Here is a 22925-nt window from a genome sequence, read left to right on the forward strand (position 1 = left end):
ACAAAAATGGAACTCTGACAATGCAAGCCAGCTCCAATTAAATGCTTTCCGTGTAAGGGTTGTCATGGTATCTCTTCACAGCAACAGAACACTGACTAAGACAATTATAAATAATAATATAATTCATAAAGACATCCATGTAAACAATGCACTTTGCTTAATTAGCATGTCAGCATTAGCTCCTCGACTGTAATAAGAACTGTATTATAGATTTCAGTGATGGTGGAATCTGTGTGCAGTTGGCATTGTAGAGCAATTTCCTCCGAGTGTATACATCCAGTCCTCCAGCTTGTTAAGAGTAGGGATGGTCTAAAGGGAGGCTCATTATGATTCCAGAAGTGAATAACTGAGAAATATCAGAAGTCCCTGAGACTGGCTGGACACAATAGGCTCCTCCAGCCCCACATGTATATAATCAACAAGACCCGAGAGACACCCTCAGCCAGGACAAGTTCCCCGGGAGTCTCACTAACGAAGCTGTCGGGAAGACAGGGAGCAGCTGAGCTGCCTGACGGAGGCAGAGGGCAGCTCATTGCCTGGGAAAAAGGCACACTTCAGCCTGTTAAGCTGCTGCAAGTACAGTGAACTCAGAGTCTTCAGACTTTGTGAGTTGTCACCCGTGTTTGGGTGTACTTTTGATAATTTCTGCTTTGAGTCATTTCTGCTCCTGTAAGTAACCCCTCACCCACATTCTTGGATGTAACCCAATAAAACTCATTGGATCACCCAGTTGGACTTTGGTGGTATCTTTATTTCAGTCTTTCATTGGCTCCCTATCTGAGGCCAGTGGCTGTTTGTTCATGTGTCCCTGGGAATAGTGTTTGCACAACAACAGGCTGGTAAGGAAACTTTGTACTATTTATTCAGTTTTTCTGGAAATCCAAAACTATTCTAAAAACTAAAATGCAAATGAACAAATAAAACAATAAGCAAGATAGGAAAATTGAGCTCTACCACTTTTGGGGACTTCAAGGGCTCTATCCTGCAATGAACAACTGTCAAATTAATAACAAAACTCCAAGCTAACTTCTGTGTATAGCAGAATGATACCTTTAAGCCAGTTACTGTCCCTCCAAGAACTCTAGACAAAAGATCTGAGGTTTCTCTCCAGAGGGAGGGAAAATACTGAGAGAAAGGAGGATAAATCAATAAGCAAACCTGAGTCTGACTGTGGAGACCATTCCAAGAATAACTTCCGATTTGCCTAAACAGATGCCTTCAAGGGCTTGTAGAAGTCACCAGTGAACTTTATTCTTCATGGTCCAAGCAGAGGTGATGCAAAGTTGGTATTGTACCTATGGGAAATACAGAGAATTTGTGTGGTGAAGCAAATGATTCTAACTCCTGGACTGCTCTTTCTACATGGTATCATGGGACACTTTTCTTTGGGAGACAGTCACACACACATACACACACACACACACACACACACACACACACACATCTGTTCACCCCAGGTAGGAAACAACAACAGAAGAAATTAACAATACTACTGAAGTCCAACTTGGTAAACCAGTGAGTTTATTGGGGTTACTTACAAGTCCTTCATATAAATGCTGTATTTGTACAGAACCTATATACATCTTACACACACACACACACACACACACACACACACACATTATGCATAATGTCTAAAATAATGTAAATGTTGTTTATACTGTGTTATTTAAGGGCAATGAAAAAACTCAGTTTAGATACTCCTGTAGGTTGTTTTGTGCTGTGAAATAAACCTTCTGTATACTGTGAATATATATTACTCTCATTGGTTAAGAACTGATTGGCTGATAGTCAGGCAGAAAGTATAGGTGGGACAGCCAAATTAAGAATTCTGGGAGGAAGAATGGCAGAGTCAGTGGGCTCACCAGGAGACACAGAGGGAGCAAGACATGCTGGAGGACAGGTAAAGCCATTAGTCACATGGTAATACATAGATCACAAAAAAATGGGTTAATTTAAATTGTAAGAGCTAGTTAGTAATAAGCCTGAGTGATCAGCTGAGCATTTGTAATTAATATAAACCTCATCATGTTTATTTGGGAGTTGCTTGCAGGAAAGAAAGTTACATCTACAGCTTTTTTTTTTCTGGAGTGGGGGAAGGGTCTTACTCTATAGACTAGGCAGGGCTGGAAATCAGGATTCGTCTGCCCTAGCCTTCCAAGTGCTTGCATTACAGGCAAGTCCAAGATTTCAGACAATTTTTAAAACTAAAATTTTCAATACAGTATTGACTGAATATGAGTTGAAAGCACAGAATCCTTGGATGTGCAAGGCCAACTCTGCTGTCTGCTAAGGGGATATAATAATTATCAGGTCTTCCTGGGTCTTTCAAATATCTGACAAAGAGCTCAGAGCATCATCAGCCCTGGAGAAAGACATCCTTATAACACCAGGATTCTTTTTTATAAAAATATATGTCTAGATTGGTTCTTAAATGAATAGCCTTACAGATTTTCTTTTGCTATTTTTTAAGATTTTTAAAAATGTTTTTCTTATCACATATTATTTATAATAATGGGTCTCATTATGATATTTTCATAATATAAGCTTTCAAAAACAATTAATTTTGTTTTCCACATTCCTTTTCTGCATTGATGTTGTGTTGGTATTAGCCTGTACCTAGAACCTCTAGAACACCACTGTCTTAGCTACTGTTCTATTGTTGTGAAGAGACACCATGGCTAATGAAATTCTTATAAAGAAAAGGATTTAATTGGAGGCTTGCTTGTAGTTTTAGAGGCTTAATCTAGTATCATGATAACAGGGAACATGGTGTTACACATGGTACTGGAGCAGTAGCTGAAAGCTGTATCCTGATGCAGAGAGACAGAGAAATTGAGAGAGAGATTTCCTGGGCCTGGCATGGGTTTTTGAAACTCAAATCCCACCCCCAGTGTCAGACTTCCTCCAATAAGACCACACCTCCTAATCCTTCCAAAGAGTCCCACTTCCTAGTGACTAAGCATTCAAATATATGAACCTAAGGGTACAATTCTTATTCAAACCACTATATCTTCTGACAAGTCCACTCCTAGTCCAACAAGGCCACACCACCTAGTCCTTCCCAAACAGTTCCACTAACTGGAAACTAAGCATTTAAATACATGAGCCTATGGAGGCCATTTTCATTCAGACCACTATACCGACTCTCTTGCTTCAAGTTTGTTTGCTATTCTCAAGAACCCCTTATTCATACAACCCTGTCTTTTACTTCCTGCAGCCAGCACCTGCATATTTTTTTCTGGCTCTTAAAACCACCAGATCCAACATTGCCTTCAGGTACAAGAACAAGAATTTAATATAACAGCTTTGACCTCACTGGGCAGATACACAGGGACAGAATGACACTGGGCTGGCTCTGATTGTTCTGTTCCAAATGTGAGGCTCATAGAGGCTCACTCAAAGCCACTGCTAGTGAGACTTTTCCTGAAATCTCTCCTGGCTTCATAGATACCCTCCCTTCTCTGGTCTACCATCCCACTCCCAGGATTTTCTCAGGAATCTTCTCTGTAAGTCACTTTCACATAAATCTTTACTTTAAATTCTGATTTCTGGGGTAACTACCAAAAACAGAAATCAGTTCCTTCATCAAGAAAGGAATTACTGCCAAGAGTATTGTTGGCTGAAGACATTCTATTTTGAGGGTGGCCCTTAGCCAAAACTCAGCAAGACAGAGAGGCAGGCTAGCCCCTTACTCCCTGTGCTGCCTAGTTTTATGTCAACTTGACATTAAAAAAAAAGCTAAAGTCATCTGAAAGAAGGAAACCCCAGTTAAGAAAATGCATCCATAAGATTAGCTGCAGGAAAGACTATAATGTATCTTCTTAATTAGTGATTGTTGGGGGAAGGCTCAGCTTGTTGTAGGTGGCACCACCATTGAGTTGGTGGTCCTGGGTTCTATAAGAAAGCAGACTGAGACCCATGAGGAGCAAGCATGTAAGCAGCACCCCCTATGGCCTCTGCATCAACTCCTGCTTCTAGGTTCCTTCCCTGCTTGAGTTCCTGTCCTGACATCCTGTAATGATGAACAGTGATCTGGTACGTATAAATCATACAAATCCTTTCCTCCCTAACTTGGTTTTTGGTCATGGTGTCTTGTCACAGCAATAGAACCCTAAGACACTCTACCCATTTTGCCCCAGTCCTCTACAGGCTGCCCTTTTGTCACATGTTCACTGTAGGTTGATGGGACTACTTTGTTATACTATTTCTATCTTCTCCCCTCCCCCCCGACAGGTCACTACCTGTCTTCACTCATTTTCTCATTACTATGGCAAATCACAAGAGACAGCAACTTAAGGGAGAAAGGATTTATGTTGAGTCACACTTTGAAAGCTTCCATCATGGTGGGGAAGGAAGTCGTGACAGCAAGAGCATGTTGGTGGGGCCTTTCTGGGATGGAGCCCGCAGGAAAGAGGTTAGGGGGCCATGCTCCTGACGGGGGATAGCAGGACCCTGGCTGCTTGTCTTATTTTCTTCCTGGTCTCTACACTGTTAGCGTTTGTTTTCCACCCTGACCTACCACCACGCCAGTTGCCACTGGGCTCTCATAAAACAGCAGGCTTTCTCACGCAGACATTCCCGTTTCCCAGAATGAACACCGGTTCTTTTCCTCCCCTTCCCGTAATCTGCCAGGCTCCAGGGACAAAGTGGCATTTGTGACAGAGCATGATGTACTGAGAAGGGAAGGTCTTGTCCGCAGGCCCACGGCTCCTGGGATTCAGATGTGGTGCAATAGACTGTTCTGGCTATGGAAATGCTGTGCCTCATCAGGAATGAATTGTGTTAAGAGAGTTTTGCAGACTCCATGCCTGGGTGCAAACCCTGCCTTTACCCCTTACCTCTGGGCCTCAGTTTCCTTATCTGTTGAAAATAACTTTAATAACTCCTCAGACCAGTGTGAAGCGTAGATGACCTGCTGGAAAATCCAAAGAAACGCACACAGAAATGAACTCAATAAACGTGGCATAGATGATTAGTAAATCCCTGTGTCTTCCCAAATGAAAGAGAAGTGCGCTTGATTGTATTTGGGCAGGGTGGGGCAAGCTGAGGGGTGTCCTTGTGGAATAAGCATTTTGATGGCAGTGGGCTGTGCTTAGGGGAGTATCTTTCAACTTCTTCACTTTCCAATCTGGGATCAGCTCTTGACTAATGGCCATTCCGTGCACAGTACATCCCTTGTCAACTTCCTTTTTGGTCCCACCTCCTTATCATCAGATGTGAAACATCCAATGTTTCCAAACATTGTTTAGTGACTCTAAGGGTGTAGGAAAAGGCATTTTACTGATAGATAAAATAGCCATGGTGAGTTTTTCGTGTGTGTGTGTGTGTGTGTATGTGTGTGTGTGTGTGTGTGTGCGCGCGCACGCGCGCACGCTCACTGATACATTCATACGTGTAGGGGCCAAAGGCTACTGTAGATGTCTTCCTTAACAGTGTCTCAAACTTATTAGTTTCTAAATTTATTATTTTTATTCTGTGGATGGTGTCAGAATGCCGGGAGCCATGTGACTTCTTTGGGGGGGGGCAAGGCCCGAGAATAGTACGAACAAGTTCTCCTTTTGGCAAGGCCTGGGAGAATTTAACCCAGTTTTGGCAAGGCCCATGAGTAGTTTGTTGTATAATTCTGGTCATGACCCCAGGACCATATGTGCTACCTGCTTTCCTTATGCCAGTTATTGCTGGTTGCCTTTTAGTTTCACTTTCTTAGAGCCATAGATGAAATGGCTATTGTATTAGGAAAACTTTTCCCTGACGTTTCTCCTCTGGGTGAGCCAGAGGGGATGTTGTTAAAAATACGCAATGAATCTGATTTAGCCCATAATGTCTTTGATATTTTAGACATTATGTGACCATGAATTCAGGAGTCTCAAGAACAGGATGCTGCCTTTCCAGTGCACCTTGTGACTGGTCTGAACAAGTAAACAGAAGTCCATGACAATATTACAGATTTGCATAACTATTCTGGAGAGGATGATTTTAACCATAAGAGTCTAGGAGAAATGCTAATCGATAGATGATATCGGGAGTTAATGGGAACAGTCTAGGAACAGGGATTGAAGCAGAATCGTAGAAACCCACAATGCCCTCATTTCTAGCAGTTGTCCCAGCGCCATAGGAAGCTGAAGGAGACATGGGAACAAGAGAGAAGCAGTGCCAACTCTTAAGAGCAAGCATTTTAAGTTACATAGTTTACAGGATGATAGGAGAAAATCTGGTATACCCCCTATAGGAGATAGAGTAGTAAAGAATGAAGGATGGATTAATTCAGCCTTGGTTGATGAGTTGATTGTGAGACTTTAGATTTGACCAGAGATAAACATTAACCATTAAAGGCAAAACTTTCTTTCACTTTGCATGATGTGGTAACTGCAAATGCTGTCACCTGGGCACACTGGTCCACCTGTAGGTGTGCCTGGTTAGAAAACTTCCTTTGTTGCTTGCTCTACTGCTTATGTTTCCATATCACGGCAATGAATCAAGTAGGTAATGATTACCGGTGGGAAAGCTGAGGGACAGAAAGGGAAGGAGATAAGAGAACAAACTGACCATTATTGTAACTACTTTTATAATCTTAAAGGAAACAAATATGATTGTAAAAACGTTCATGCAAATTATTGAAACTATAAGTAATAACGTCTCAGGCTATCCGGGCCACTTGTTTGAAACAGGAGGTCATACTTTTCTTTGTTTCACCGACTTTACACATCCATCCCAGGTTCTTGGACCTGGTAAGAGCAAGGCTCTCATAATCAGATCATGTAGATACTAGAGCATGTGTGAAGGTCAGAGGACAACTTTGTGACATGAGCGTTCTACTTCTACTTTCACAAAGATTCCAGGGTCAAATTTGGATCACCTGGCCTCCATAGCAAGTGATTTGTTCATCCCAGTTCCAACCCCAAGCCATCTCTTTGGCCCACCCCCTTATTTTCGAGTCTCTCACTGGACCTGGAACTGGCTCACCAATTGGCTAGACTGGCTAGCTAACAAATCTTGCATTCTCTTCTTGTCTCTGCCTTGCTAACCTGAGATTAAAGATGTACCGTGCTGTACCTGACTTTTTATAAAGGTGTATGGGATCTGAACTGAGGTCAGATGGAACTATCGTCCCAGCCCCCAGAGTGACTTTCTCTTGTTCAAAACAGACAGATATCTCTTCTTGCCTTCCTCTAGGATATACTGAGGCAGGATGGCATGCAGTCAATAATGTGGGAATTTCACCTGGCCAATGGCTTTGTTTTCCTCTGCTCCTCTGTGTTTCAAAGTGTGCAGTAGCACAGACACCATTCTGGAGAGATGAGAAGCAAAGACAAGAGGAGAAGTAACCTTGGAGGAGAGAGAGAGAGAGAGAGAGAGAGAGAGAGAGAGAGAGAGAGAGAGAGAGGTGCATACCTCCCCAGTATTGGGTTAAACTCCTAAATCAATCCCAGCAATCACTTTGTGTGTGATAGTAGGGACTATCTGAAATGTCACCATGAATGGCAGAGAGTGTAACAAAGATGAGGGGCCTCACACAATCTGTAAACTGTGACGCTGTCCCTAAGATTTTACAAATGCTCACAAAAGTCGAAAGGATAAACTAAGCACTGTAGATCCTTTATGGACCAGGAGATTGTGCCTGGGCTTCACTACAGCTTACGTGTGCAGTACAACAAGGCCGTTGCTTGCCTGAAGCATGGATATTGAAGATGAAACATTAGCTGCTGGTTCAGAATAAGGAAGGCACTTATGACTCTAGCTAAGCTTTGTAGGCCAGATGGACCCACTCACTCTCCTTATAGGCTGGCCCTAGAGGAGCCAGGCTGCATGTAGGTAGAGATGAGGGTGAACGGCTCAATGGTCAAAGTGATCAGGATGTCTACAGAGCTGATATCTAAGGCCTAGAGGCACAATCACAGCAGGAATACAATTTTCCTGCAAACTGGAACTGGTTTCCAAGAGCATCCTTACAAACTTTGAACTCTAGAGGGACAGAGTTGGACAGGACACCACTGTTGGCTGGCTCAGGCTGCACTCACACACCAGCTGCTACACAAGGGTTCGGCCTCTGTCTACTATCGACTCCGTAGGACTCAGCAGCCGGATTCTACTGGCCTTGTTCTAGCTGTGTCCACAAATCTAGATCAATTCCATGTAGCTCTAAATGTGTTTCATAGAGAGACAGAATGAAAAAGAATCAGAAAAAGATAAACAAGAGGATATTTCATAGGATAATTGGTTTGAATGACTACAGAGGCCAAAAATCCCCTAACAGGCCATTTGTGAACTGGAGAATGGGGTGACAAGTAATCTATCCCAGACTGGGCACAAAAAGCCCAGAATGGAAAAGGTAAGGATATAACTTATTGTTTAAGGTCCAAGCCTAAGAATCCAGAGCTCATTGGTATAGGGAGTCCTGGGGCCCAGACACAGCAGGACTTGACATTCTGATATCCAAGGGCAGGAGAAGAAGGGTATATCTCAGTTCAGTGATCAACCCAGACTCACCGTGGACTGCAGGGCATCTGCCCTGGTGGAGGGAAGGCCTTCCCTACTTCCATGCCAGCCTCTTATCACATGGAGAAAGTAAGGTTTTGCTTATTCTCCAGTTAGTATTTAATCTAGCTGAGTTGTCAGCTAGAATCAATATTCCAAGCTGCCTCTGATATGATTTTTTCTACTAAAAGGGCCCAGAGACCCTTTCAGGAACTTCTGGGAAAACATCCCTGAGACTGTTTAGATTTATGTTCTGAGTAGCAGACTCGGAGGAAGTGAGTATCAGTTGGAAGGTAGAGAAATAGATCATGAGGAGGCAGTGGATATGGGGTGTTAGTGAGGAGGCTACCATCTGGATAAGGGGTACAAGATCTTCCTGGGAGCAGTGTTTCAGGTTGTCCCATACAAGGGGTAAAGAACTGCAAATTTTCTGGGGCTTGGGTCGGTGTCATGTCTTAACTTTCTGTAAGCCGAGACTATTCTTTTGTTTTCCAGCCTCCCAGACCCGAATAATCATACAGAAATTATATATAAATTACAACACCATTGGACCCATTAGCTTAGGCTTCTTATTAACTAACTCTTTCATCTTAAATTAACCCATTTCTATTATTTTATATTTTACCATGAGGCTCGTGGTTTGTTACCTCTTGCTTCTTGGTCAGCTACATGGCATCTCCCTGACTCTGCTCATCTCTGAATATTTCGTTGCAAAGAAATGACTAGTTCCTGGGTCTGGGTTTAGCTTTTCACAGATTTCTTTCCCAGGTATCAGTCTGTGAAATCCAAAGACTTCCAGTTCTAAATGTTTTCTGCTTTTGAGACTTTCACCATATCATAGTCTCAGCGGGATCACTGCTTGGCTTGAATTGTCCCATCTCTTGTCCCACAGCTGTATTTTCATTCCATAGCACAGATTTATGCCAATCTGAGTAGCTCTTATTTTTTTGGGTGGAATCACTTCAGCCAAGGCTGAACGATCCAGCCATTTGTTCAGGAAGCAACACTGAGTATGTCTATGTGGTCAACAGGAAGGACCTCAACATGAAGCCAACACTCTCTTGCACTGTTCCTGCATCAAATATCCTGTCTCTTTGGTCCCATAGAGCATCAAGCTATCCCAGACAACACAAAATTTTGTCTTGCTCCAAGATGCTCCCTGTGGTGGCTGAATAAACACGTCCTCATAAACTCAAGAATTTAAACCCTCAGCTCCCAGTTGGTGGCACTGCTTAGGGAGGCTGAAGAAGTGTGGCCTTGTTGCAGGAAGCTTGTCTCTGGAGGAGGGTTTTGAAAGTTTAAAGAGTTGGAACATTTCCAGGTGCTCTCTGGGCTGCACGCTTGCCAGTTGAATAGAGCTCCAAGCTTTCTGCCCCATTCACCCCACCTGCTGCTTGCTAGCCTGCCTCTCCCACCTTGACGTTTGTTTCTACAGATAATTATAAATTATTTCTTATTTATGCTTCCATTAAACAACCAGTAAAGTATTAAAAAATTGTAGGCCCCAGTGTTTCAGGTAAACACGAATCAGTTATATCCACTTCTTTCAACCTTGATCTGTCCTAGAAATGACTCCATAGTTGAGAATGTCGACGTCCACATTTGTCAGTGTTCCTCAGGGAAGCAGAATCAGTGTGATGTAGATAGGTTGATGATGGTGAGGATTGATAGATAGATAGATAACACGTTAAAAATAGATGATTGACAGGTCACAAATGGTAGATGACAGATAGGAATTTGTTAAGTCCTGAGATCTTCAGGACCACATGGACAAGTGAGAGACTTGGGGACCAATGGTACAATTCCATCCTGAAGACTGATGTATCCATTTGAGTTAAAGCACTAGAGAAACTGGTGCTTCAATTTTGAGGAAGGGTCAGGAAGGGAGCGTTCCACCTGAATTCGGTAAAAGACAGACTTTGAGCTTTCTGCAAACCTTCAACCAACTGGATGAGGCCCACCTACATTAGAGAAGAAAATTTACTTTTCTCATCTCTCTGATTCCAGTGATATCATTCTCATCCAGCTTATCCTCACAGAAGCAATACGAATGATTAAATTATTCTAAACCAAATATCGGGGCATAAAAAATCCCAGCAAGCTGGCTCATAAAAGTTAACCTTTGTTGCGTTCTTCATTCCTTTACTGACTCCATTGTACGGCGGCCCTGGTTGGATAGAGTGGCCTCCTGTTGGTGGATGTTTGACTCCTAACAACCTCCCATTATCACCAGCCGCTCTGTAATAAATAACAGTATGCATATTCCATCAGTTGTTCACTGTATGTGAGAGATGACTTCTAAGAGATGAGACTGTGCGGTAAAAGGGTACATATCTATGTAATTTCCTCTCCGTAGGGTCTGTGGAGTTAAAAAAAAAAAAACCTTAGATTTAGTTTTGTCTTTAATGTGCATGAGTGTTTTACATGTATATGTTATTTATGTATATGCATATACTTCGTGTGTGTCTGGTACCTTGGGGTCAGAAGAGGATGTTGGATTCCCTGGAACCAGAGTTACTGATGGTTGTGAGCCAGCATGTGGGTTCTTGGAACTGAACGTGAATCCTCTCACAAGAGCAACAAGTGCTCTTAACTGTTGATCTATCTCTCTAGCCCCAGGGCTATGCTGTCCTGTAGTTCCCCACAATTCCTGAAAGCGCCAGTTCCTTTGGGAAACAGGTATCCAGGGTAGGTCAAAGAAAACAGCACTACACTTGGCCATGGTGGCCGGTCTGACACCATGCTCCCATGGTGGCTGGTCTACCAAACACCATGCTCCCAGAGAGAGGAAGTGGGAAGTTTGTGAAATGTTGAACAGAAATCTGTCTTCTGGGATGGCTTAGCTGACTGCTGTAAGCCTTGAGTCTCTAGGAACTACCCCACAGAGAAAGACTAGAAGAAAGAGAAAAAAAGGAATGAAGAAACTCAGAGAAAAACCTGATGTAGAGCCCAGCTGGACCAGAATCAGGGGGCCAGTTCTGTGTTTTTCAGGAACAAAAGCAAAAAATAAGAATTTCTTAAATTTCTACTTTAATTTGTCTTTGCTGCAAGCAAGACAGTCTTCGCAATGCAACATCTGCTTAAAGTATGCTTAGTGCCTCATAAATGTGGGTTCAGGATCAATGTATGGGCAGGCAAATAGAGCGTAACACAGCACAGAACATTACCAATTGCTACATTCTATGTATCTATAGATTGAGTCTGATAAGTCTTTCAGAACTCAGTGAATAAATCAAGAAACAGAAGAAACATAAGGCGAGCCTTGAAGTGGTGGTATTGGGACTGGTTAAAAAAAAAAACAACAACATTCAGTGCCGCAATATACACCAACCCTGGGTTTTGGGCTGAAGCAAGAGCCCATGGCTTTGCCTGTTCCCACTCTCAGATGGGAGCAAACCTCCCTGAGATACCTCAAGAGCCAGGCAGGCTATTTTCACCTATGTTCTGGACAAAGGAATTTACCATCATAAGTTTTTGAAAGACTAGCTGATTCTACTTGAGTTTCCAAAGATAAACCAACTGCTGCTGTCCAGATGTCTGAAGGGACCTGGTCCTAAGGGAAGTTCATCTCCGGCTTTGTCCTGGTGCAGTGAGAAGCCTCTTTCAGCTTGGGATAGGCTCGATTCTCTAAGTAGACACCTATCAAACTTCCCATACAGATGGAGCTTCTGGCAGTCGTTCTCAACCTTTCTGATGCTGCGACCCTTTAATATAGTTCTTTATGTTGTGGTGACCCCCAACCATAAAATTATTTTCTTGCTACTTCATGACTGTAATTTTGGTACTGTTTTGAATCATAGTGTAAATATCTGATATGCAGGATAGTTGGTATGTAACCCGTATGAAAGGGTCATTTTACTTCCAACAGGGTTGCGATCATAGGTTGAGAAGCACTGACTTAGGGATAGTCATTTGGCTGGAAGGCGGATTAAGGGACTTCTACTGGAGTTTTCTTAGTATGTCAAGCCACCCAACATCACTTAAGTTCTATGTTACTTTGGGGTGGTTTTGTAGAGACACACGTGGATATTACAAGGAAACTAAAGAATGTCACACCTTGGGAGCATCCTTCCTTATGGCCCAGATATCCTATAGAAAAGAATCTAGGAAGAATGAGGATAGAACAAAGTCAGTGCAGGGAGCCTTGACTTCATCTAACTTGCTTTTAGCAGGACTCGCTTTTGTAGGTCAATCAGGCAGTCTCTGTTAGAAAGAATAACAGCGGCTGCTGAATTCAGAGGAAAGGCTGCTGTTTTTACTGTTGCCATTTCTACTAAAATCCCTGAAGCAGGCCCTGCTATCCATACCCTGACCTGCATCCCCAGATGGCCGTGGCTATAGAAATGCCTCCATCTGTCTCGCTGTGAAAATGTGTTTATCACATCATTGGCCCATCTGCAGAGATTTTGGAATTTATGACTCTCAATAGTTCACTGAATGGAAACAGATGTTTTATCAGAAATTCATTGTCAAAGAGAAACATTTAATACTGGCAATTAGCAAAGGAAAATGAGGTCAAAGTACCCAATTCAAACAGAGATTCTTCTCTGCAGGACCAGTGTGGCATGAAGTCGTGAACTGAAACCCTCTCTGCTTTGCTTTTCCATGTGGATCCAGGAAAGATTCTGGCTATGATTTGGACAATGGAGAAGACCTCTGTCGAGAACATTCACACACACACACACACACACACACACACACACACACACACCACTAAAGAGATGAGCCAAATGTCTGAGCTTCTACTTGGGGAATCAGCTGCTGATACTATGGGATATTACAGTTAATAAGCACTGGATTTCTCCTAAGCATTGGGCCACACATTTGCATGTACTTGAATGCCAGACAGAGTTATGGCGGCAGGAAATCCAGTAGTCTTTGGGTGGTAATTGCTTTTGAGATTATTTTATGTTATGTGTGTGGATGTTTTTGCTTGCAGGTATATCTGTGCGGTATGTGCAGCGCCACGGAGGATTTTTGATCACCCAGAACTGGAGTTACAGAGGAATTTGGCCCGATCCTCTGGAAGAGCAGTTAAGTGTTCTTAACTGCTGAGCCATCTCTGCAATCCATGAAAGGTAAATTCTTGATGGAGCAACAAAATCAGGGGAAATGAGGTTCTTCCTGCTTAGGTCAAGCTCATGCTGTGCACTGAGAAAGAAATAAACTTGCCATGTGATTCCTGAAGAAAGGGGAGTGTTTATGAGACCACTGATCCCTACTGTCAACTGGAGTCAAGTGGCTATGCGACAGTTTCCTTCCTCTGCAATAAATGCAGACTTTGGGATGTGGTGTTATCTTTAAAAACGGAACTGTTCTAAGAAGAGCTGTCCCTACTTTTGCCCTGGTGGCATCTGTGGTCAGTAGCTACTGTTTGGCAGTGGACTCCAGTTTTTAAATACGAGAACAAAGAATTTTATTTGTTTTTTTTTTTTTTTCCAGCAAGATTTTACCATATAACGCAGGTAAGCTCAAAATCACAATCTTTTTGTCTCGGTCCCCTAAGTTCTGGGATTGCATGTACCAATATATCTGTCTGAAGCTAGGAATTGTTTAGTTATTTTGTTTGTTTTTGCATGTATGTGTGGTGCACATGCATGTGTGTATATGTGAAACAGGGCCTCTTAATAGAACCCAGAACTTAACAAGCTGGCAAAGCTAGCCTGCGTGTCCTAGAGGTCTCCTGTCTCCGCTCCCTGGACACTGTGATTGTAGGCCACCATGCCCACCTAGTATTTATGTGGCTGCTGAGAACCTGCATTCCAGTCCTCATGTTTGCAGGCCAGGTGCTTTATTATTTATTTGTTTTTGAGGCATTTCCCTTGTCCTTGTCCACCAAGTTAGGCTTTAAGACCCCTAAACAGTTTATCTTCATGGGACTTAAGCAAGCAAGTCACACTAGAGTGAGGAGATAGGTCAGGGGAAAGGGTGAGGTGTTAAGTCATTTCCCTTCTCTAAGCGGTCAACAGAAGCCACCTGTTTCTGCACAGCCTTATCCCAGAAGTCCACAGAGGGTCGTGTAGCCTGTAAAGTGGTCGTTTCAAGTCATTCCCTTCTATAGTGCCAGTTCCCCCCTTCTTAATACTGATTACTCTAAACTAAAACTAAACTGTGCCACTTTTGTATCCCTTTATAAAGAGAAAATTCCTGCAGTCCAAACATAAACCCTAAAATTGTCAACATCTGTAGTGTAGACAGTCAAGCCAGGAAGTCAAAGCTGCTTACAGAATATTTCCAATTTCAAATACTCTATCCCTTTGTCTCTAGATATCATCAAAGTATCTAAAAATATCAATATTTTAAATCCAGCTACATAAGAGTTAAAAACCCAGTGAGTGTTACAATGACTCATTTTGGATCAACAACGTCTCCACTATAGTTTACTGTGATGTCTATGCACCTTGCTACATATGCTTGATGATGCTTGCTTCACAAGCATAAGGAATTAAATTTGGAACCTTAGCACCCTCTTTTTGTATAAATAAAAAAGGAAAGCTTTTAACTCTAAATAATAAAACTATAAAAAATAGGAAAATTAGTAGGTAAGAATTGCATTCATAATGTCTAGTCCATTTGTATTTGTCATATTCAGAGAAAAATAATCTATTATCTACCTTAACTTGATAAATTTAAAGTTTTATACCAAAACCATTTTGTATCATAACTTGTATTACCATCTTGAAACTCTTTTAAGACCTCAAACACTTTTAAAAAAACAATTTAAGCTTTTATGTCTCTCAAACTTATACATTTTATACCTCTTCTGTGAGTTTTCTTTTTGAAATTGGTAACAAGGAAAACTGTAATAATAACTATCTCATCTTCAACTCCATCAGAGACCCAAGAAGGATACAGCATTACCTGAGTAAACAGGAAGTTGAAAACCATCCAAAACTATAGAAATGTCAGAAACAGCTGGCTGCCTGGACAGCCAACAAAATTTTCTCTATAATATCGGGGCATCTTTCTTAGGCCTACAGGCCTAGAATGTCAGACAGACTTTTCTGTGAGGCAGAAATTTTGAAGGACTTTCATACTTTGTCTTGGCAAAGTTTGCCTTCTTTTGTGTCCTGTTTTTCCAATTTGGACAGCATATTGTCAGTAGTCAAGGCAAGGGCAGTTTCTTTGCTCAGTGGATAACTTTGCCACAAATGAAAGAAAACTTCATATGGAGGATTTTGATGTACATCATCCTCTTTTGGAGTAAACTGGTGCTACCAGGGGCAGATGTGTCTCACTGTCATGAAAAGTTCTATGCTTTTAAAACATTAAAATGCCATATTCTGTAGGTCTCTAAAGTGTTTGAAGACCATCTATCTATTTAAAATATGTCTCTGATTGACTTTGGAAATATTTCTAACATGACTATAAGTTTTACTCTTATAGATAATCTATAATGTGTATTTCTTTATTAACCTGAATAGTCTTCAAGGACTAGAACTTTATATTACATATTAAAATGAGCTGCATAGATACAATACCTTAAACAAGAAATAGAAACATATAATACAGTATAATAAAATAACCTTAAATTTATATAAAAAAACTTAAACAAGAGTAGAAATATATAGTGTGACAAAATAACTTTAAATTTGTATCAATATAAAAATAACTTAGAGTAGAAACACATATGAGTATGTTCTAACAAAAATAACTTTAAATTTGGGTGATCTGGTCCTTAGACTACATCTCTCAACTGCATCCATCTCCACCAAATCTCAGACTGCACTAAGCTCCTGTCTCCCCCTGCCTCATATTCCTCTCTCCACCCAGCCATATCACTCACTCCCATCTCCACCTTCACAGTGCTGGGATTAAAGGAGTGTGTTTCCAACTGTTGGGATCACCTTTGTGTGAGCTCTGTTTCTCTTTTAGACAGATTCAATCTTGTGTAGCCCAGGGTGGTCTTGAGCTAACAGAGATCCCTCTGCCTCTGTCTTCTGAGCCCTGGGATTAAAGGATTAAACCACTGTCTGGCCTCTAGTGGTTTAGCTCTGCACTCTGATCTTCAAGCAAGCTTTATTTGTTAAAATATATACTTTGGAGACTAGGCAATACTCTGAAGTTAGCAATCTAGACCAGGAATTTGATAACCCTATTTCCATTAAATATTTGTACTTCATCCAAAAAGTGTTTCAGGAGACTCACTTCATTTCTCTGCTTCCTACTTACAAAATGATGAGAAATAGTTCATTAAGATTTAAGAGCAGATGACTTTCTCACAACTATCTGTAACCCCAGTTCCAGGGGATCCAGTGCACTCTTCTGGCCTCTGTGGGCATCAGACACACATGTTATTTGCATACATTTATGCAACAAACATCCATACACAGAAAATAAAAGTAGTTTTTTTTAAAAAAAAGATTTGAGAATGGGGCTGGGAATATAGTTCAGAAGTAGAGTGTTTATATAGTATACACAAAACAAACAGTTCAATCCCCAGTATATGCACACACACACACACACACACACACACACACACACACACAGAGAGAGAAGGTGGGGGTATATTTGGGAATAATGATAGAAGGAAAAAAAAGCATTTTAATTTAGAAAATAGGCTAAATATTTTTAATGGTTTGTCCTAACAAAATAGATGGTTGTGAGTACCTTGGGCACCATCCAGAAACTGACAAGAGAACCTAAATTCACATGTTTTTATGAATTCTAGCCTATAATTTTCCTGTTAAAATGAAGAGTTCCTTCATTGTGTGTTAAGGGATAATAACTTCTACTTTTGTGTGCTGCCAGCGTTCAGCTAACGTATTGTATTTTTGTATGCCAAACTAATTTTCTCAATTTGCCTCACACAGGAGCAGACAGATAATCGAGGGGGCTGTAATACATTTGCATTGGCAGTTGCTGATGATCCTCAAAGCTGCCATCAGGAATGGAGAGAAATGTGGGGCCCCTATGCTGGGCAGAGGGAAGCAGCTCTGTTACCCATCACTTGAGTCACAGTGATTGACTACATTGATGAAAGAGGCTTGCCCAGTTTCTTCCAGCTATTGAGTTTTCCTTAAAAATCACGAAAACTTGAGGTGTTTCCCAGTTCCCCCAGAAGAGGAAGATCTTTCATGAACTTGGCATGATGGGAGTAAAGATCCAGGAGGCCTCCAGATGCAGAGCTGGTGTTGCCTGCCAATCTTTGATCTCCCATCCTGCAAAGAGAATCTCTCGTCTGGACAAACGTCACTTCTGTAAGAGCTATTAGTGAACCATACTCCAGTGGAGGGGCTGCTGTGACGGGTCTCTGTGTCAACCGAGCCACGGATGTCCTAGTAAATGTTACTTTTAGGTGTGTGTGAGGGTGTTTCTGGAGGAAGATTCGCATTTGAATCTGTGAACCAGGTCAAGCAATTGGCCCTTCCCAGTATGAGTGGGCTTCACTCAAACCACCAATGCCTTCAACAGAAGGAAAAACACAGGAAAGGAGAACTCGCCTCCTGTTGTGGTTTGAATAGGAACGCCCCCCCCCCCCCCCTAGGCTCGTAGATTTGAATGGTTCGTCACCAAGGAGTGGCACTATTAGAAAGTGTGGACTTGTTGGAGTAGGCGTGTCTTGTTGGAGGAAGTGTGTCACTGCGGGTGGGCTCTGAGGTTTCAGAAGCCTAAGCCTGGTATTGACTATCTCTTTCTCTTCCTGCTTCCCGAAGATTTGGGTGTAGACTTTCAGGTCCTTCTCCAGCACCATGTTTGCCTGCCTGCTGCCATGTTTCCCACCATATGATAATTGCTAAAAGTTACAACGTTATATAGTAATATAGTCATCCTTTTACAAGCGACTTATCAGAACCAAGGGATCTGGTAAAGGCTAAACCAAAGGCGATGCTTTTTGGTGCTATTGCTTTGTGAATAAAGCGGCTGTCCTTTGCTGCACATTTTTTCACTGTAGCTGACTCCCTTTCTGTTACATGTTTGGGAATTAATTCCCACAGTTCAGAACTGTTTCCTATGCCTTTGGGCTACGTGTGAGAACAGTTTCCCACTGCCAGGCCTTATTCCTCGCTCCTAGTTAAACACAGAGATCTGTCTTCCTGCAATTATCTTTATCAGCTGGCATTTGGTCAGTGCTTCGAGTCCAGGCCTAGAGTACTCTAAGATATTCACAGATATCCAAGGACACAGAATTACTACCTGCCCAAGCTGCTGCTCTGGTTTTACCCCATGGCCGGAACAGCTGATAACAGTGTAACCTGGAACTGATAATTTAGAGGCCTAGGTCCCTTCTTTGTTTCTGCTGCCCAGAGCAAAACTCCAGACCTAGGCCCATAGAAACTGCAGTGTCTGGTGTATGTGCTATCTGACCTAGGCCATCAGCTAGTCCCTGACTGCTTACGTAGGTTGCTTGGCACCTAATTCTATGCATGCTGGGAGAAAAGAAGTGGTGTGCTGATTTAAAATACAAATCATGCCCTATTCATAATTTTACTGAAAACAAACTTTTTAACTCTTCTACCACCTGAAGATGTAGCACAGTGCGCTAACCTTCCACTTTAGAATTCCCTGATGGTTTAATTCCTTTCTTAGCTAACTTGCTCCATTAAGGAGTTCACTGGACGTGCATGGATCTGTGTGTGCGAAAACAAAACAAAACAAAACAAAACAAAACCTTGTATTTGATTTTTATGGGGCAAAAGAATTCTGGCCCTTGAACCTGCTAGGGTGGGGGAATTGCTGGTTTTAAGGATATATATGACTGAGGACGTTTGTAAGGGGTAGGACAAGGAACAAGGTGGAATAAGAATGAAGAGAGGAAGAGGAGAGAAGAATAAAGAAACGTGGACAGACAATTCCTGTTGTAAGTAGATTTCTTACCCCTCAGATCTTAACACTCAGATTTTTAGCCTTCTTCAGCTCTTCCTGGCATCTTTAATTGAACCCTGAACAGAAGCCTTAGAGACTAGAACTTTAAGGCTCCTGTTAGATAATGGACTAAATTTCTGAATATAAGCAGGCCTCAATTAAGTGCTTTCTTTAGAAAGAGTTTCATGGGTCATGATGTCTCTTCACAGCAATAGAACACTGACTAAGACACCTCCCTTTTCTCTGCTTCAGCGTTGGAGCTGGGCACATTTCTTCCTGCCCAGAGATGGTACTTGTACTATCTGTCTCTGCTTCTGAGACCTTTATACTCAGAATGAAGCATACTTCTGGCTCTCCAGCCTAGAGGCAACAGACCATGGAACTTGGCCTCTGTGGCCTCATTAGGCAATTGATTACAGTAAATATCTCTTTATTCTGTGTGTTTTCTTCCTACTGGTTCTTTTACTTGTTCTGTTCCTCTGGTTAAGCCTTTAAAAAATGGTCCTGGGGCTGGAGAGGTGTCTCAGAGGTTAAGAGCACTGGCTGCTCTTTCAGAGGTCCTGGGTTCAATTCCCTGCAACCACATGGTGGCTCATAACCATCCATAATGAAATCTGGCGCCCTCTTCTGGTCTGAAGGTGTATATGCAGACAGAACACTGTATATCCAATAAACTTAAAAAAAAAGTCCTGATGCTCCATTTTCTAGGAAAACAGAAAGAAAACATGTAGTTAACACACCTTTAACTCAAAAATAAAGTTAAATTTTTAAACATAGGTTGAAGACAGAATTAACCAAGTTTTTTAATGAGATCTTCATAATATTATCTTAAATGTTTTTCTCACTTCCCCATTATTATTAGCTTTCATCATATTTACTAGCCAACTCATGTAACCTTAACTTACACAAAATAGGTATATTTTATATTACAGACAAGCACATTATAATCTTCCTCTTTCTCTATTTCAATCCCCACTTTTAATTTGTCATCTCTAAATGCTATGTACATAAACAATGCTTGGGAACAAGGGACTTGTTCCCTCTCTCTCCTGGATTAATATTGCCACACAGCAGTGATAAAGATGTGCTTGCCTCTCATGTCACTTTCCTACGTGCCCTCGGTCCACTCAGCAGACAGAATGTACATCTAGTTTAGTGAGTTGACTGTGTGTGTGCACTTGTCTCTAAGTTTACAGGACACCATCTGCTGAGAGAGAGCTGGGTGTACCATGGGGACTCTGAAGAGCACCATCCATTATTCTACTCACTTTTCCTCTATTATAAGTAAAGCTTTAAGTTACTTATATTCAGAAAATTCATTTTTGCGCTTCACTTAATCATATATAAGCCCTTTCTCGCTCAATAGCAAATGCTCTGCCATGTATGTGTGGCGATCTATGTATATATATAAAATGGATCTCTTAAAGTCCAACTCAAGAGGATTAATAGATCTAAAAGACACAAGTCCATGAAAGAAAAACAGACCTAAAGGTCTCTGGTGAGTAGATAAGAGAGCCCAGTACAGTTGTAGAAAATAGGAAGTATAGGAATGATGTTGGCTGATAGATTAGGAGGAAACCGTGGTCTTGATATTAGCACGGAGTGGGCTGTAAAAAGCAAGAGTGAAGGAATGTTGTGTAAGAACTGTCCTCTGGGTCCTAATCTTGCATGTGCAGAGCCTCAGTCAAATCTGGGAGAGTTCGTATAAAGAGGCTGCCTTTACAAAGAGAGATTTTGGCGTTGTAGAGCGTGTATGCCCATTGACCAGTATCTGCTTGTTTATATAATTTGCCATTCTTAACATTCAACTTAAAATAATATGAGAAGGGTTTATTTGCAAGGCACAACACTAGATTTATTCAAGTAATCATTGGGAAGAATAGGTCCAGTGACCATATCCCCAAGGCCATCTTCAGGGTATTGGCATAAGGTCAGGAGGTATGCATAACTCAGCAGTCTTTGTCATGGTATGGCCCCACCCTTCATTGTCCACATTGATTAAGCATTGAAAAAACCTCAGCAGGGATACCAAATGTGTCAGGGTTGCATTAAGAAATAATACTATTTTAAAAATAGAATTCCTCAGCCATTCTGTTGTAATAGGAGCGGCAGGGCTGCGTCCCCAGTACCCTGGCCGCCTGCTAGCTTATGCCTCGAAATAATTACACGGACACTGTATTCTTTTAAACACTGCTTGGCCCATTATATCTAGCCTCTTCTCAGCTAACTCTTGCACCTGGACTAGCCCATTTTCTAATAAAGTGTGTAGCACCGAGGTGCGCTTACCGGAAAGATTCTAGCCTATGTCCATCCTGGGCTGGAGCTTGATCGCGTCTGCCTCAGAGAGCAGAGCTATTGCGTCTGCCCGGGAGAGGGGAGCATGGCATCTCTGAGCTCACTTCCTCTTCCTCCCAGCATTCTGTTCTGTTTACTCCACCCACCTAGTAGTATACACCTTTAATCCCAGCACTCAGGAGGCAGAGGCAAGAGGATCTCTGAATTTGAGGCCAGCCTGGTCTACAAGAGCTAGTTCCAGGACAGGCTCCAAAGCTACAGAGAAACCCTGTCTCAAAAAACAAAACAAAACAAAACAAAAACCTTTCTTGGATTAATTTGGCCAATATTGAGCCAAAATTTGATTTCTCCAGTGTCTTCTATCTGTCTATAATTTGTATTCTGTGGCTTGTCATGTGTGTGTGAAAGAGAGAGAGAGAGAGAGAGAGAGAGAGAGAGAGAGAGAGAGAGAGCGATCTGTCTCTATTGCCTGTCTGCTGTGCCTCTGTGTTTTATCTGCCTGTTGTATGTGTGTCTGAATTGTGTCTTTCCTGCGTCTGTCACTAACCAAGGGCTTTGCTCTGTATTTATTGGATCCACAGATGGCATGGTATGGAGAGGAGATGAAGAACAGCTTTTTACCGACCTCCTTAACAGAATTTCACAAAGGAAGAAGTTACAGTACTGGACCCGCTGACCCAGAATAGCTCTCAAAACTCAGAATACCACTCAACCGCAAACAGAAGTTAGCAGTCTGTATCCACTTGCTGGTTCCATTTGTTTGGTTCAAGATTGCTTTCAGCCTGGTGGTGGCTTTCTGCAAATGACTGCCACAACACACATCAACCACAATACACATCACATATACGTACATGATTCTGGGTCAGGGGCATAGAAGAGCAAATAATTTAAGATTAAAGCTATGCAGTAGCTTAGGTTGTAAAGTTGATTACTTGAGAATCTCAGAACTTAAATTAGCCTGTGTCTATTCATCTATATTCTGCCACAGTCTCTCCTCCATTCTGTATGTCCGACTCCTTCCATGTCTGCTAGTGAATCTTTCCCCACAAGTCCTGCCTCTCCCCTCCTGCCTGGCTATGAGCCATTTAGCTCTTTATTAAGCCAATAAGGTGCCTTAGGCAGGTGAGGCAAAATATAGATGCATCTTCCTGCAGTGTAAACAAATCTCCCACGATGGTCAGCTTTAGCGTACACTACCATAGTCAGCAGTTGTAGTCACATCTGTGGTCATTTTGATGGTCAGTTGTAGCACCTACTCTGATGTTCATCCATAGTGATCGCTTATGTGGTCACTTGGGTGGTCAGTTGTAGTGTCCACTGTGATGATCTGCCATAATGATCACTAT

At 41.9% G+C, this 22925-nt stretch overlaps 1 long non-coding RNA gene across 2 annotated transcripts in view; it reads left to right on the forward strand.

Annotated features, from left to right (window-relative positions):
- Positions 1 to 22441, forward strand: part of LOC126512006 (uncharacterized) — a 31098-nt gene extending 8657 nt beyond the window's left edge. For both annotated transcript variants that reach the window (XR_007594875.1, XR_007594874.1), the window contains exons 2-3: positions 13418 to 13556; positions 22161 to 22441. This is a non-coding gene — a long non-coding RNA (uncharacterized lncRNA). The remainder of the gene's footprint in view (positions 1 to 13417; positions 13557 to 22160) is intronic.
- Positions 22442 to 22925: the final 484 nt, after the last annotated feature.

This window comes from Alexandromys fortis, unplaced genomic scaffold (genome assembly GCF_014885135.2).
Source record: "Alexandromys fortis isolate MF-2015 unplaced genomic scaffold, M_Fortis_MF-2015_v1.1 scaffold_115, whole genome shotgun sequence".
NCBI classification, from domain to species: Eukaryota; Metazoa; Chordata; class Mammalia; order Rodentia; family Cricetidae; genus Alexandromys; species Alexandromys fortis.